Source organism: Mercenaria mercenaria, chromosome 18 (assembly GCF_021730395.1).
Source record: "Mercenaria mercenaria strain notata chromosome 18, MADL_Memer_1, whole genome shotgun sequence".
NCBI classification, from domain to species: domain Eukaryota; kingdom Metazoa; phylum Mollusca; class Bivalvia; order Venerida; family Veneridae; genus Mercenaria; species Mercenaria mercenaria.
In genome coordinates, this window is record NC_069378.1 from 14,929,601 (window position 1) to 14,941,835 (window position 12,235).

The 12,235-nt window shown below is 31.3% G+C and overlaps 1 long non-coding RNA gene across 1 annotated transcript; it reads left to right on the forward strand.

Moving 5' to 3' along the window:
- Window positions 1-7,422: 7,422 nt before the first annotated feature.
- LOC128550793 (uncharacterized) lies at window positions 7,423-9,236 on the forward strand. Its single transcript, XR_008368450.1, has 4 exons — window positions 7,423-7,484; window positions 8,174-8,243; window positions 8,642-8,742; window positions 9,199-9,236. It is a non-coding gene; the product is annotated as an uncharacterized LOC128550793 (long non-coding RNA).
- The last annotated feature ends 2,999 nt before the right edge of the window (window positions 9,237-12,235 follow it).

Below are 12,235 nucleotides of genomic sequence, written 5' to 3' on the forward strand. Positions count from 1 at the left end.
GTCTCGTTTAACAATCACCCGCCTGCCCTCGATCAGATGATTTTTTTTTTAAATTAACATCTCCGAAGATTAAAAGCAAACTTTAATAGCAACAATTAAGCTTCGAAACGATGTCAGAGATACCGGTGTTTGGTTAATTTCAAAGTGAGAGATGCTGGTATTTGTTAAATATCGACGTAACGGCTCTTCTCAAATGTTAAATCAATTTAAGATATCTTGTTATGTTAATTGGGCTTGTCGTAACTTTTCGTATCAGATCAGATTATTTCGTCGCTGTGTATAATGGCATGACAATTAATAAAGCTGCAATAACGCGAAAGATGACACGAATAACGACACGCTTCATCATAATAAGACTACCCAATTGTACTTTAGAAAATACACACTGTGGTGCTATAAAAGTGGCTAAGTAATTTGTTTAAAATTTTGTTTATGGTCTTAAAGCAAACCTAAAGATGAATTATTTTGAATATCTATACAAGTTTCGAAAACTGTGTTCGAATCAACATGGAAAATGTTTAGTTACTTCTGACAATGAAATTTTGCTCATCGTATTGACAGAAGAACATAGAAGAAAAATGGCAGGTCTTTTTAAATATATTCAATATTTTTATTTGTATTATAAGACAGAATCTGCAAACCTATCAACACAGAATCTTTTGTAATATACAAACCACCGTGCTCCTAAAAGGCTACAATTACAACGGACGGTTTTGATTGGTTTTTTTTTCTACATATATTACCATTATGAGCAAGAACGAGAAAATATAAGCAATTCAATATGAAAATCAGTAATTTATTTTTTCTCTATATTTTGATCATTTTCGATTGTAAAATGATTACTGACACTACATTATATAAACATACTCTGTTTGATTGAATGGACACAATTATCCCAATTTTCTTTTAAAAATACAACAATATAAACAGCACTGCGTGAATATTCAGAAGAAATAGTTTTAACTCTCTTCCGATTGAAAAAAAAAATGCTTTAGTCTAATTTAGCTGAAATGAAAGTTTTCTGATTTTAAAATTGTGTAACAAGCTTTTGTATGTTGAATAGCTGTATTGATTATTGTATAATAACAGTTTTTAAAAGTAATCAAAACACAGTCTACGTCACTGCAGCAAAATGGATTCCACGATGCCGAAGAACAGAAAATATAATTTAGTTGTGAGTGCAAAAGTTCCGTTTGAAGCATCGAGCGGAACCAAACATTGTAATAGCTGATTCAGTACTTTTGTCATTTTATTATTATCTTTATTTAAAATTATATGTGAAAGGAACACATTATTATAATTGTTATCTGTATTGCTATTAACGCATTTGCTACAGTGGCAGTTGAGAGAAATTTAAAACCATTTGTTTTATTTCAGTGTCCAAACAATAATCTTCATTTAATGACGCTTGTCCTTTTCTTTCGTTCGAATTCCGACACTGCTACGGATTATGCAATAATGAGTTTGCATCAACTGAAAAATCGAATAGATTATATCTTCCTTAGAGCAGTTCCTGAAGGAATTATTTTAATAATGAATTAATTATTTTTGACTTTATTTTTATCTAACTACATATTATAGGAAAATGTCAAGACAGCTTAATTCCCACAATCCACATACCATTCTATCTCTAATCTATCATGATTAAGTGCTCCAAGGTTAAGCTATTTTCCTTGTAATTATTCCTGATATTATCGAATGTAGAAATATCCGCATTCGCTTTTAAATGCGAACTTGTGGAACTATTTTTTTTTTGAAATAGCAATGCCCAAGATGAACAAAATTTTCATCGTACTTAAATTCTAAACGTTTAAAGACTCCAAATAGACATAATTGTTAGGCGATGTCTACCTCCTTTAAGATGAATCAATTAATTCCGTAAAGGAATGTTTTTTTTTTCTTTTTGAAAATGTTTGCTGTTTTCAAATGTAGTAAAACTTAAAGGTTTGGGCAGATTTCCTGGAAAAACAGAACACCCAAAACACATATCATCATTGTGTATCTTGAAAGAATTGAAATCAATGAAAATGAATAAGCAGTTGAACAATAAATAAATTAAGATATTAGTAATCTAACTATTTAATAATAAGGGAACAGCTTAATATTTGACACACACAAACATTTGGACCAGCATTATATTAAGTGTTACGCTAAAGACGAATAAGAACAAAAACCTGTAAATTGTAGATAATGGCTGAGTTATAAAATATGGGTATAAAGTAACAGTACATGGTTGTTTGGTCATCTCACACGATAAACGCGTGTATGTTATCTATACCTTAGGGAAAGTAAATGTTGACTATGCATCTACTTACGTCTAAAAAAAACCATCTGTTATACATATATACTTTAATTACAACTTGTTGGCATAACAAAATCCTTAGGAAGACCCTATGGAAGCAGCAAAATAATAACAGACACGGTCTGACTAAGTTTGCTCATGAGTGATTATAAAATTTGCTACACCACTCCCGCAAATCTAGCACTTCTTTGAGTCCATTCACCCCTTTTTAATGTAAGAATTACCTCCGAGTCTCAAAATATCACTAGCCCGGACTGTAGTGATTGTTCTGCTCCCTGACAGGTAAAAGTGATTACATCACCTTCTGTAGAAACATACTTCTGTTTTTATAGTAGAAGATATAATAAGAATGAGCATGGTTTCGCTTTAATATATGATACGACTGATACGCTAACAATGGTGCATATCGTACCATGTATGTGCAGAACTCAGTTATTTATTTTGTTTTCTCTAGATTTTCAGCATTGTAAAATGATGACTGACACTTCATAAAATAAGCAGAGTCAGCTTGATGGAATGGACACAATGATTCCAAATTACCAAAAACAATATAAACAGCACTGCGTGAATATCCAGAAGAAATATTTCTAACTGAAGGATAGGTTTCAATCTAATTTAGCTGAAAGGAAAATTTTCTGATTTTAAAATTGTGTAGCAAGTATTTGTTTTTGTGTTGAAAAACAGTATTGATTAGAATATAATAGAAATTCAAAAGTAATCAAACACAATCTGAGTCACTGTAGCAAAAAAGGATTCCACGATGTAGAAGAACAGAAAGTTATAATTTATAGTCTTTCAGGATTCTTTTGTTTAAATATAAGATTTAACAACTGAAGAACAATGATGATTACCACAGATGTATAGCCCTGCAAGGCATGCAAAATTAGTGCATATCAACAAAAATAATGTATAGCTTCGCTAGCCCAATCAGTTGAATAGACTAATATGTCACTGCGGATTTGTGAGACATACTAACAGACACTTGGATGTATTTAAAAAAGTTCCACAAGTTCCTGTGTTACAGTGGTTGATTTCGGGCTTTTATATATAAAACAGGACTGAAACAAACTTCTTGAATTGGTGGATTTGTTGTGGAATATGCACGCTCCTGTGTACTGTTAGACGCTTTGTCATAATTGGTGGTAATGACAAGATAAATATACTGTACAATAAATTCATCTAATTTAAAAGCCACATTCGCCTTATAACAACCTTAATACGTATCAAATTGTGAACTGTGTAAGAGATTTATGGGGCTCTGAAAAGATTGATTGTCATTAATACCTATTTAATGGCTGTGCCTGTTATATATATATATATATCTTTTACTGAATTAGTACATGTATAAGTTTTTACTACCTTTTCTCCGGTTTTATATAAGTATATGGCACTGGAATTTTTCCCATTGGGATATATTGTCAAACTTATGTCGAATGTTAGACTTTTGATTGACATGCCTTGGTATGCCTAACATTAAGATCTCTGTTTATGGTTATATATTTCTGATATAAAAAATTAACCATCTAGCGGCATTGTCTTGAGAGGCAATGTTTGTTGTTAAGTCATAAAGGTCCTCTTCGCACTGAGAAATGATTTTATAGGCTAAAACGTTCAAAGGTTTGCATTATTTTTGTTTAACTTATTTATTAAACAGTATATAACAACTTTACATTATCATACACTTTAACAGGAAACAATAAAGCTTATCTTATTATTGAAGCGTAATATAAAAATCAAAAACAAATATCAAACAGGGAATGCCACGTACCAAAAACGCAGCCTCCCCAAAACGAAACCCACAGCATGCAGACGTGCACACCACAAACACACACACACATACACGCGCACACACACAAAGCCAACACCTGAGGACAAAACGAACAAACAAAGGAACATAGTGGGGCACAGCCTTGGAACGGTCAGTGGCAAAAACACCACTGGGGAGATTAAACCGGTTTATGGTGCGCACCCAACCTCACTCTTACCCACACCATGTTCCAAAGACAAGTGTAAATAAAAGTAATCCCCTCCAGGTGAATCTCTAACACACGTAATGGAAACAAAAAGGCATGGCATGTAAAACACAAAAATGCTCGTGTATAAATATATAAAAAGTAAACCTTTAGAACCAAAAACGTATGTACTCAATGCCTTTTCAGAAGACAGAGCAACAAGAGAAACACCCTTAAGGGCCCGACGAAACAGGCCAGAAGACAGATATCAAAACAGTTCAGTCCTGGTAGGATTTAAAAACTGTTCATCATAGAGTCTTCCCCCTCTTCCGTCAGACACAATCAAAGAGCGTAGTGTCCAACTGTAAACGGGTTGAACACTAAACATGCGGTATGTCTCAAAACAGTAGCACTAAAAGGAATAAAATGACTTCCGGAAAAGAGCTTACATTTATGGTGACCACTGTGACCATACACTTTACTGTGTTTACTATAGTTGTCTGTGGTTTAGGGGACAGAGTTACTACTTAAGATTGATATCAAAGGTGGCCGAGCACCACAACGAGGTCGTAACCATATATCCGGCTGTGTATAGTAATTGATTTTGAGTAAATTTGAACAATCAGTTAAACGTATTATGGGAAATAACATCACTCGTCAAGTACTCATATCGAACTTTACTACACCTTATCACTAGCCAGCCTAGCAGATCTTAATGTCAATGTAAGATGTTGTCACATAAGAATGCGTATAGATGGGTGGAAAAGGGGTAAGGTAGCGGTAAGGATGTTGTGGGGCGGGTGGTTCGATTTTGTGCGGCGTCTGTGATGAAATATGATGCTACAAGTAATAGTAAGGGCTTTATGTGAGGATCGGTGTAAAAAATGAGTTCTGTGGTCTGATGCAATCTGCAGAGCGTCTCAACACCAACTACCAATATTCCAGATTTCAAGTCAAGAGGTCAAAACCTTGAACAATTTTTAAGTTCTGCTCCTTATTTAGCTGCTCAAGGTATGCTCTTAGCATTTTACCTAGCGGTCGATTTATGTACTTGTATATTACTTCGTCTCGCACTACCTATATCCCGATCCTAAAATCAGTGCCTTGAAAGTGTTAAATATCTGACATCTGACCTAGAGTTAACCAAGTTTGTACGCTTTGTGTTAGAGTAAAGATTGATTTTTTTTATCTGTTCTGTGAGTCAAAATATGCTGTGAAATTACCATACAATAATGGTGTACGTACTGTAGCCATTCGGTTTGAGCATTTGAAAGCGCCAAAGTAATTTTATTATAAAAGATACTACATCGTGCTCAAGTATTCTGTAGTAAAACTCACGTGTAGAAACTCAAATTCTTATCACAGAAGTTTTTTTCTGTCTCAGACTTTACACATTTCTTAACCCTTACCCTGCTAAAATTCTATAATGAACTTGTCCATCTTTCAATTTGGACACAACCATTAATTGTTGAAAGGGGTGCTTACCAAAAAGATACTGCCTGAATAGCAAACAGTGCAGACCATGATCAGACTGCACGAATGTGCAGGCTGATCTTGGTCTGTACTGGTCGCAAAGGCAGGATCACTTGCCGCCAGCAGGCTCAGGGTTAATATCGAAAGATTTGTCATTGAACATTGAAGATAATATCATAAAGTATTACAGTCATACCAGTCTTACCTTAAAACTATCAAATCTTCACACTTGGTACTTATCTTAGTATAATAATTATTAGGGTAGTGTAGCTGAATTGTACTTTGAATTTACATTTTGGATATCTGGTGACATAATGTTTTTTTCGGAAAAAAAGTTATTTGTTGGAATTTTCTAGAATCCCTTGAAATACTTTAGGTAAAAAATGTAATGTTAGTTTATCATTTGTTATCTGGAGTATGTTTCCGTTCGCTCTGTACCTAAATAGGAATATCTAACTGACGGCATTGCTTATAGTACATGCAGACATGTATTCGTGTTAAAAGACATTCAAATGATAGGTTTGACTTAAGTTTGAATATAAACATAATATTGCCTTTTTAAATTCATCAAAGTCTTCAAAAGTATGAATATTATTCCCTTGAAGTTACAGGATATAGCAAAGTCCAGTTTTGTTTACAACGTTGAACCAGTTCAGTCATCTATTGGACGCACATCTTGTTTTGACAAGCGTTATAAATTCTTTCTTGCATAAACCATAAATGCTATTTTAAATTAATATTTTTGCATAAACCATAAATTCTTGCATAATCCCTAGGTTATATTTAATACCTTTTTGCATAAACCATAAGTTCTATTTAAAACGTGACTACAAGCGCTAGAAATTTCTCACAGATACAAATTGTTAAGTATCATAAATGTCAAAGCGAAAAGCAAACTAAATACTCTGATCACGAACGTTTACATAGAGGAATAAAAAAAACTATTTTAGAAGATAATTATACTTCGGGTCGTTCGAAATACTTTCCATAGACTATTTTATTAAAAATACCGAATGTTAACATACATAATCACTCTGATTTAAAGCGCCAATTCACAGTATTGTTTGCTAATTGCACATTTTAAGACAAACCATAATTAGATAACATTCTTGGAAGATTGTTTATTAATAATAAAGTCTTTTACTGAAAAATGTAATATGTTTGATTGGTCCGACAAAATTGCAGTCTTTTCTTGGTAACAAGACAATCTATTGATAACATAACGGCAATGGTCAAAGGGACATGTCTGTCAATAGCAGAAAACTATTACTAAAACTATTATTAGTTTATTCCTAATTGTCTTATACGCTTATTATAACAGTGCTAGACTTCAATATACAATGTCGATATAGTGATCCGCTAATTTCAAATAAAGATATTAGTAAAAAACAACAACAAAACAAGACGTCATAAAGAAGGACGACCTACCTCAAGTAAAATGAAACGGATAATTGTGCTTAACGTTGGGAAATTATTTCTCATTAATTTAATAATTACGATGTGAGAAGGAATTAGCAAGAGATAAATCTAAATCAATATTGTTTAATGAGTTCAAACGGTGAACACCGTTTATGATGGTTTGAATGTGTTACCAACGTGTAGGCATTTAACTTGAGCATTTTATTTTCAAGGGAAATAATTGTGGTCTGACTGTGTTATTTTGAAAATCACAGTTGAGATTTTTTTATGTGTGCACCGGTACAGTTTTGCGGGGAAGCGAAAGTTGACATGGAATTTTGTCTTCTTCTAAAATCAAGGTAAGTTGACAGTTTTTGTTGAAATATATATCTGATAGCTGACACATAGGAGAATGTTTTGGTTTATATCCATCTTACAGATTTTTTTGAAAATGAAAGAAACAGGGGAAATCTGTAAATTTCTCTTATATGCAAATGAGCTGAAAATGTATGAAATGACTAGATCAGAAGTTTATGCCTTTCCAGTAAGTTTTTCCCTACCTTTGACGATAGTTATTAAAAAGTATAGATATCAACCTCTTTGCTGATATTAGTACCTAAAATTTTCAGCCTGTGAATAGCTGTGGAAATTTGGACTTCCTTTTTTTGAAGATATAAATAGATCTAAGCTATATTTAGACTAAAGTTTTTTTTTTCAGCATAACAGCATGTAGAGAACCCTACATACAGTCAAATATTCTTGATATTGCAAGGAAATATAATGCATTTTTCAAGTGCTTGCTGTTTCTTATGTTGTGCATACTTGATATAGGTCATTGTCAATGTCAACTATCATTAAACTGACATTTGAAGTTGTTGTTTTTTTCTAAATTACCTCCCTTATATATGCATTTTTCTTCATTCATTTTATTGATAATTTACTTCCCTTTATGTTTAGCAAAAATTCTCAGATTGCATTTAATTAACTCCCTTTATTTAACATGAAAAATTCTCTTGTGTAATGATTATTTGTATATTTTTACTTACAGTGTCTGATACATGTAGTTGTAGTCTGTCTTTGGAAGCTGTAGAAATAACAAGAAAGAGGCTGACATAGTGGTATAGTTTGTTATATATGAAGTTTATTGATGGCATTCCTGTCATGATGATATCATTAAAGTACAACATACATTGATTTTGTGACAGTCATGTGTTATTACATTTGAACTGAGACTGTTTTATAATCAGGTTCGTGATACTTTTTTTAATATACATTGTAAACAATAGTTGCATTTTTTTTTTCAATATTAATTGCAGCTTTATAAATTAGAACACTTCAGGTTCATGTTTGATATATTTATTAATGATTATAATTTTAATTCATACAATGAGTTATGAGATATTTTATTAATTTAATATATTTAGATTAATAAATGTAAAAAGTCTGTAATTAAATGCACAGGTCATCTTTTGTACAAAAATAAGGGAAAAAAATGTTGTATAATTTTCATTTTCAGTTTTGGTAGGGAAAAGTTTGAGTATGTACATGTATAGTTGTTTGACCTGTCTTACCCTGTGGCAGTCCAAGAAGATGTTACCATTATGAAAAATGCAGGAGGTATTATGCTTTTGTATGTTAAACAAAGGTCTCAAAGCATTTATATGCTGTATGGCTACATTCTTGCTCCTGAAATAACTGTACAAGACAGCTATAAGACTGACATTCCTGACAAGATGTGAACCTTCTGGACTTTATGTCAGCCTGGCATAAACATTTCTTTCCTGTAGCTTTGTGTATCCCTCAATTTACTAAGTACATATCTCCATTAAAAATAATGATAATAGATATGGGATAGCTTGGTAATGTCAACATTTCAAAAATAGAATGAACATGTACTTTGATAATAAATATTGAAATACAAATTTCAGTATATTGTATCAGTCAGCAAAAACATGAAGTACATTTGTATCTTTGTATTAAGATATTAAACCACAATATATATTCAAATGCTTTGACACGATTTTATGTTGATTTCCTAGAATGTGTGTGAATAAATGTTTTACAATATTTCAGAACTTGAAGACTATTGTTAGTGCAGAAGGGACATAAAATTATGACAAAAGTAACAGAATAAATAAGGTAAAACTATGTGATAAAAAGACATTGCCAGTGCTGCACATCACAAAGGCAATATTTGAATTTAATTTTTGGTCACTTATAGATTCTGTAAAGCTGATTTGCAATATATAAAAATGATTAGGATTAATTTTTTTTACTGTGATCTTTTTTTCACATGATTTTGTCAAGACTGACAATTTGTTCATTGGAATAAGATAGTTAAAGGCGGCATTGTGTCACATAAAAATATGTCTGCATAGTTGCCTAACATTAAAATGTCAAATTGTAAACAAGGAAATCTAAATTTGGAAAAATCCTTTGTTGTTTTTCTTCATTTAGCTCAGTTGAAGGAGATGAAGTTTGAGGCAATTTTCACAGTACAACCTCTCCAGAGTAGCTCACTCTGAAGCAAAACCTCTCTATAACAACATCTGAGAATTTCCCTAAGCTGAAATATAACTATCAAATTTACTTCTCCAGAACAACAACCTCAAAATAACTAAAATATTTGTATATCCCACAGGGTTTGCTCTACAAAGGTTTTTTTCATTGTACTTATAATATCTATGATTTCAAATGCTTTAAGAAAAACAACACTTTCAACAAGGGGAAAAGTGAACATATATTACTCATAAGGTGAAGTTTTGGCAGTTCTCAAGTTCATTGTTTTTGCATGCTATATAAAAACACTTTAGGTAGTTTATCATTATTACATCATATGAATCATATACTAATCAGAGGTTGTAGTTGTTGTGTTGGAGCTTTTAGGTGAGATCATAGGTGAACATCATCAGATTTATCTGTTTATTTTTTTCACCATTTTATTGAATATATGTACATTGATGTTATGAAATATGCTATCTTTTCAGTCCTATTAAATAACTTGTCATTTAGTGGATCTAAGTATATGTAAAATTTAAATAAACCAGCAAGCCAAGTAGCAACACAATCTTGCTGCTTAAAACAGGTAATTCCTTAGACAAGTTGAAATTAGACAAAATGTCAATTTGTAGAGTTACCTGACTTGCTGCTTGATAATATATTTCTAAGATTGCATATGTCTAAAATGATGTTATAATTGTTTTAAAAACTACCATGTTTTATTCTCTTTATGTAATAAAGTTTTACATTTGTATTTCCAGAAGTGCTACAAGTGTGTTGTCATGTGAAATGGAATTTACCCCAACTGTGCTGCAAGATGTATATCAAGTGCAAGACACCATGCACAAGCTGTAAACTGAGATGGACCCATATAATAAATATGTTGACTTTCTATGTATTATCATCTGTACAGAATGTGTTCATGACAAGACTGTATACATATATTGTTAAATCATTTTTATTCCATTATTGTATGCATGTAAGAAGCAAGCATTAACAATTGCATTCATAGAAGTGTTAAAATGTGATCAATCTAATTTAAAGAAACACATTTAATTGGACTTTTTAAGTTTCATAGTATTTGTGGTGGAGACTGACCCAGTCATTCAGCAACTTATACTGTCTGTGTGTCATTTCTTGTATGTTATAGTTTTCTTAATAATACATTAAATGTCAAAGTTATGGTAAGATGAACTCATTCATCACTTGTAGATTAATGTTAAAGCAGTTCAACATTTTACCATAAGTTAACTAATATTCTATTTAAGCAGAGTTGTCACATATTTTCATATAAATATTTGTATAATACAGTCTAATCTAATCTACATATGATGTTCCACAATTTTTTAGTTATATTTATGTTGATATTTTATGTTGTTTTCATGTCTCAACATATTATTACTAACATCAAAGAAACTTAAGTATTTACAATTTGTTGGTATAATTGATTGTTTTGTTTATATATTTTATTTTTTTCCATCCAGGAGAATAAAGAAATATACATTTCAAAATATATATCATTCTAGATAAGTACACTACATAATCAAGATAAAGAAATAAGAACAAAATATGTTGGTGGAATTTTATTTTCAAAAATCTGATATACAGTCTTGTAGTATTTACTTCTTTAGATATGTTTGGACTGAAATGGGAATAACAACATACTTTAAATTTTTGTAGTCATAAGTTAATATGGGAATTATTAACTTAACTTAAAAAGATTTTAATCTCACTGTTATGCAATCTGAGCTTTAATATTTTTCAACATTGTCATTGGCAACAAGGCTCAAAATATTTGTTGTGTATACCGTTGCATTCAGTGTGATAAATGCTTTTATGGTATCTTAATATAATAAATGCTTTTCATCTTACCATGATTAAAAAAATATAAATTATTGCTGAAAATTAAGGTAAAAATACTGACTGATTAAATTGCAATATAAGAAAGCTTATTTGAGATAAAGGGAGTAATTCCATAAAAAAATATGTAGAATGTAGGTGATAAATGTAATGAAGGGAGGTAATAAAATATTGTGAAGTTATTAGTCTTCATTTCTTTGATGAGCTAATTAATTGTTTTACATTTTGGTTTTATTAACTACAAGTATGACCTAACATGTGTACCTGTCCTGAAGGAAAATAAAATAGGTTGTTTGATGTCCTTGTACTGTTAAGTTGTTCCTGTATTTGTTTACATTCCATGTCTGAATGAAATGAAGAAACAGACTTTAATGAGGGTATCCCGGGAAAATACCAAAGTTATTTTTATATCAGCAAATTGATGAGATAGTCATTCAGGAGTTGTCATCCTATTTCCAAAAATGCTATGGGGACTAAATTTTTGGAGTAAATATCTCTTTTTGAAAAATAACACACAGCATTTTAATATTGTTTATATATTATCTGATGCACTTAGCAATATATATTTGGAGTCAAACTGTTAAAAATTCCGGTTTTAATTTTTTAGTTACAATGTCTACAACGTGAAGTTTGTTTGTCGTGTTGAATAAATATTTATCATAGGGACTTAAAATCGGTATTTTACCTTGTGGAATACATTTGTAGATGATATTGTAACTGGCATATGTAATAAGTACGTTATTTTTTCTCT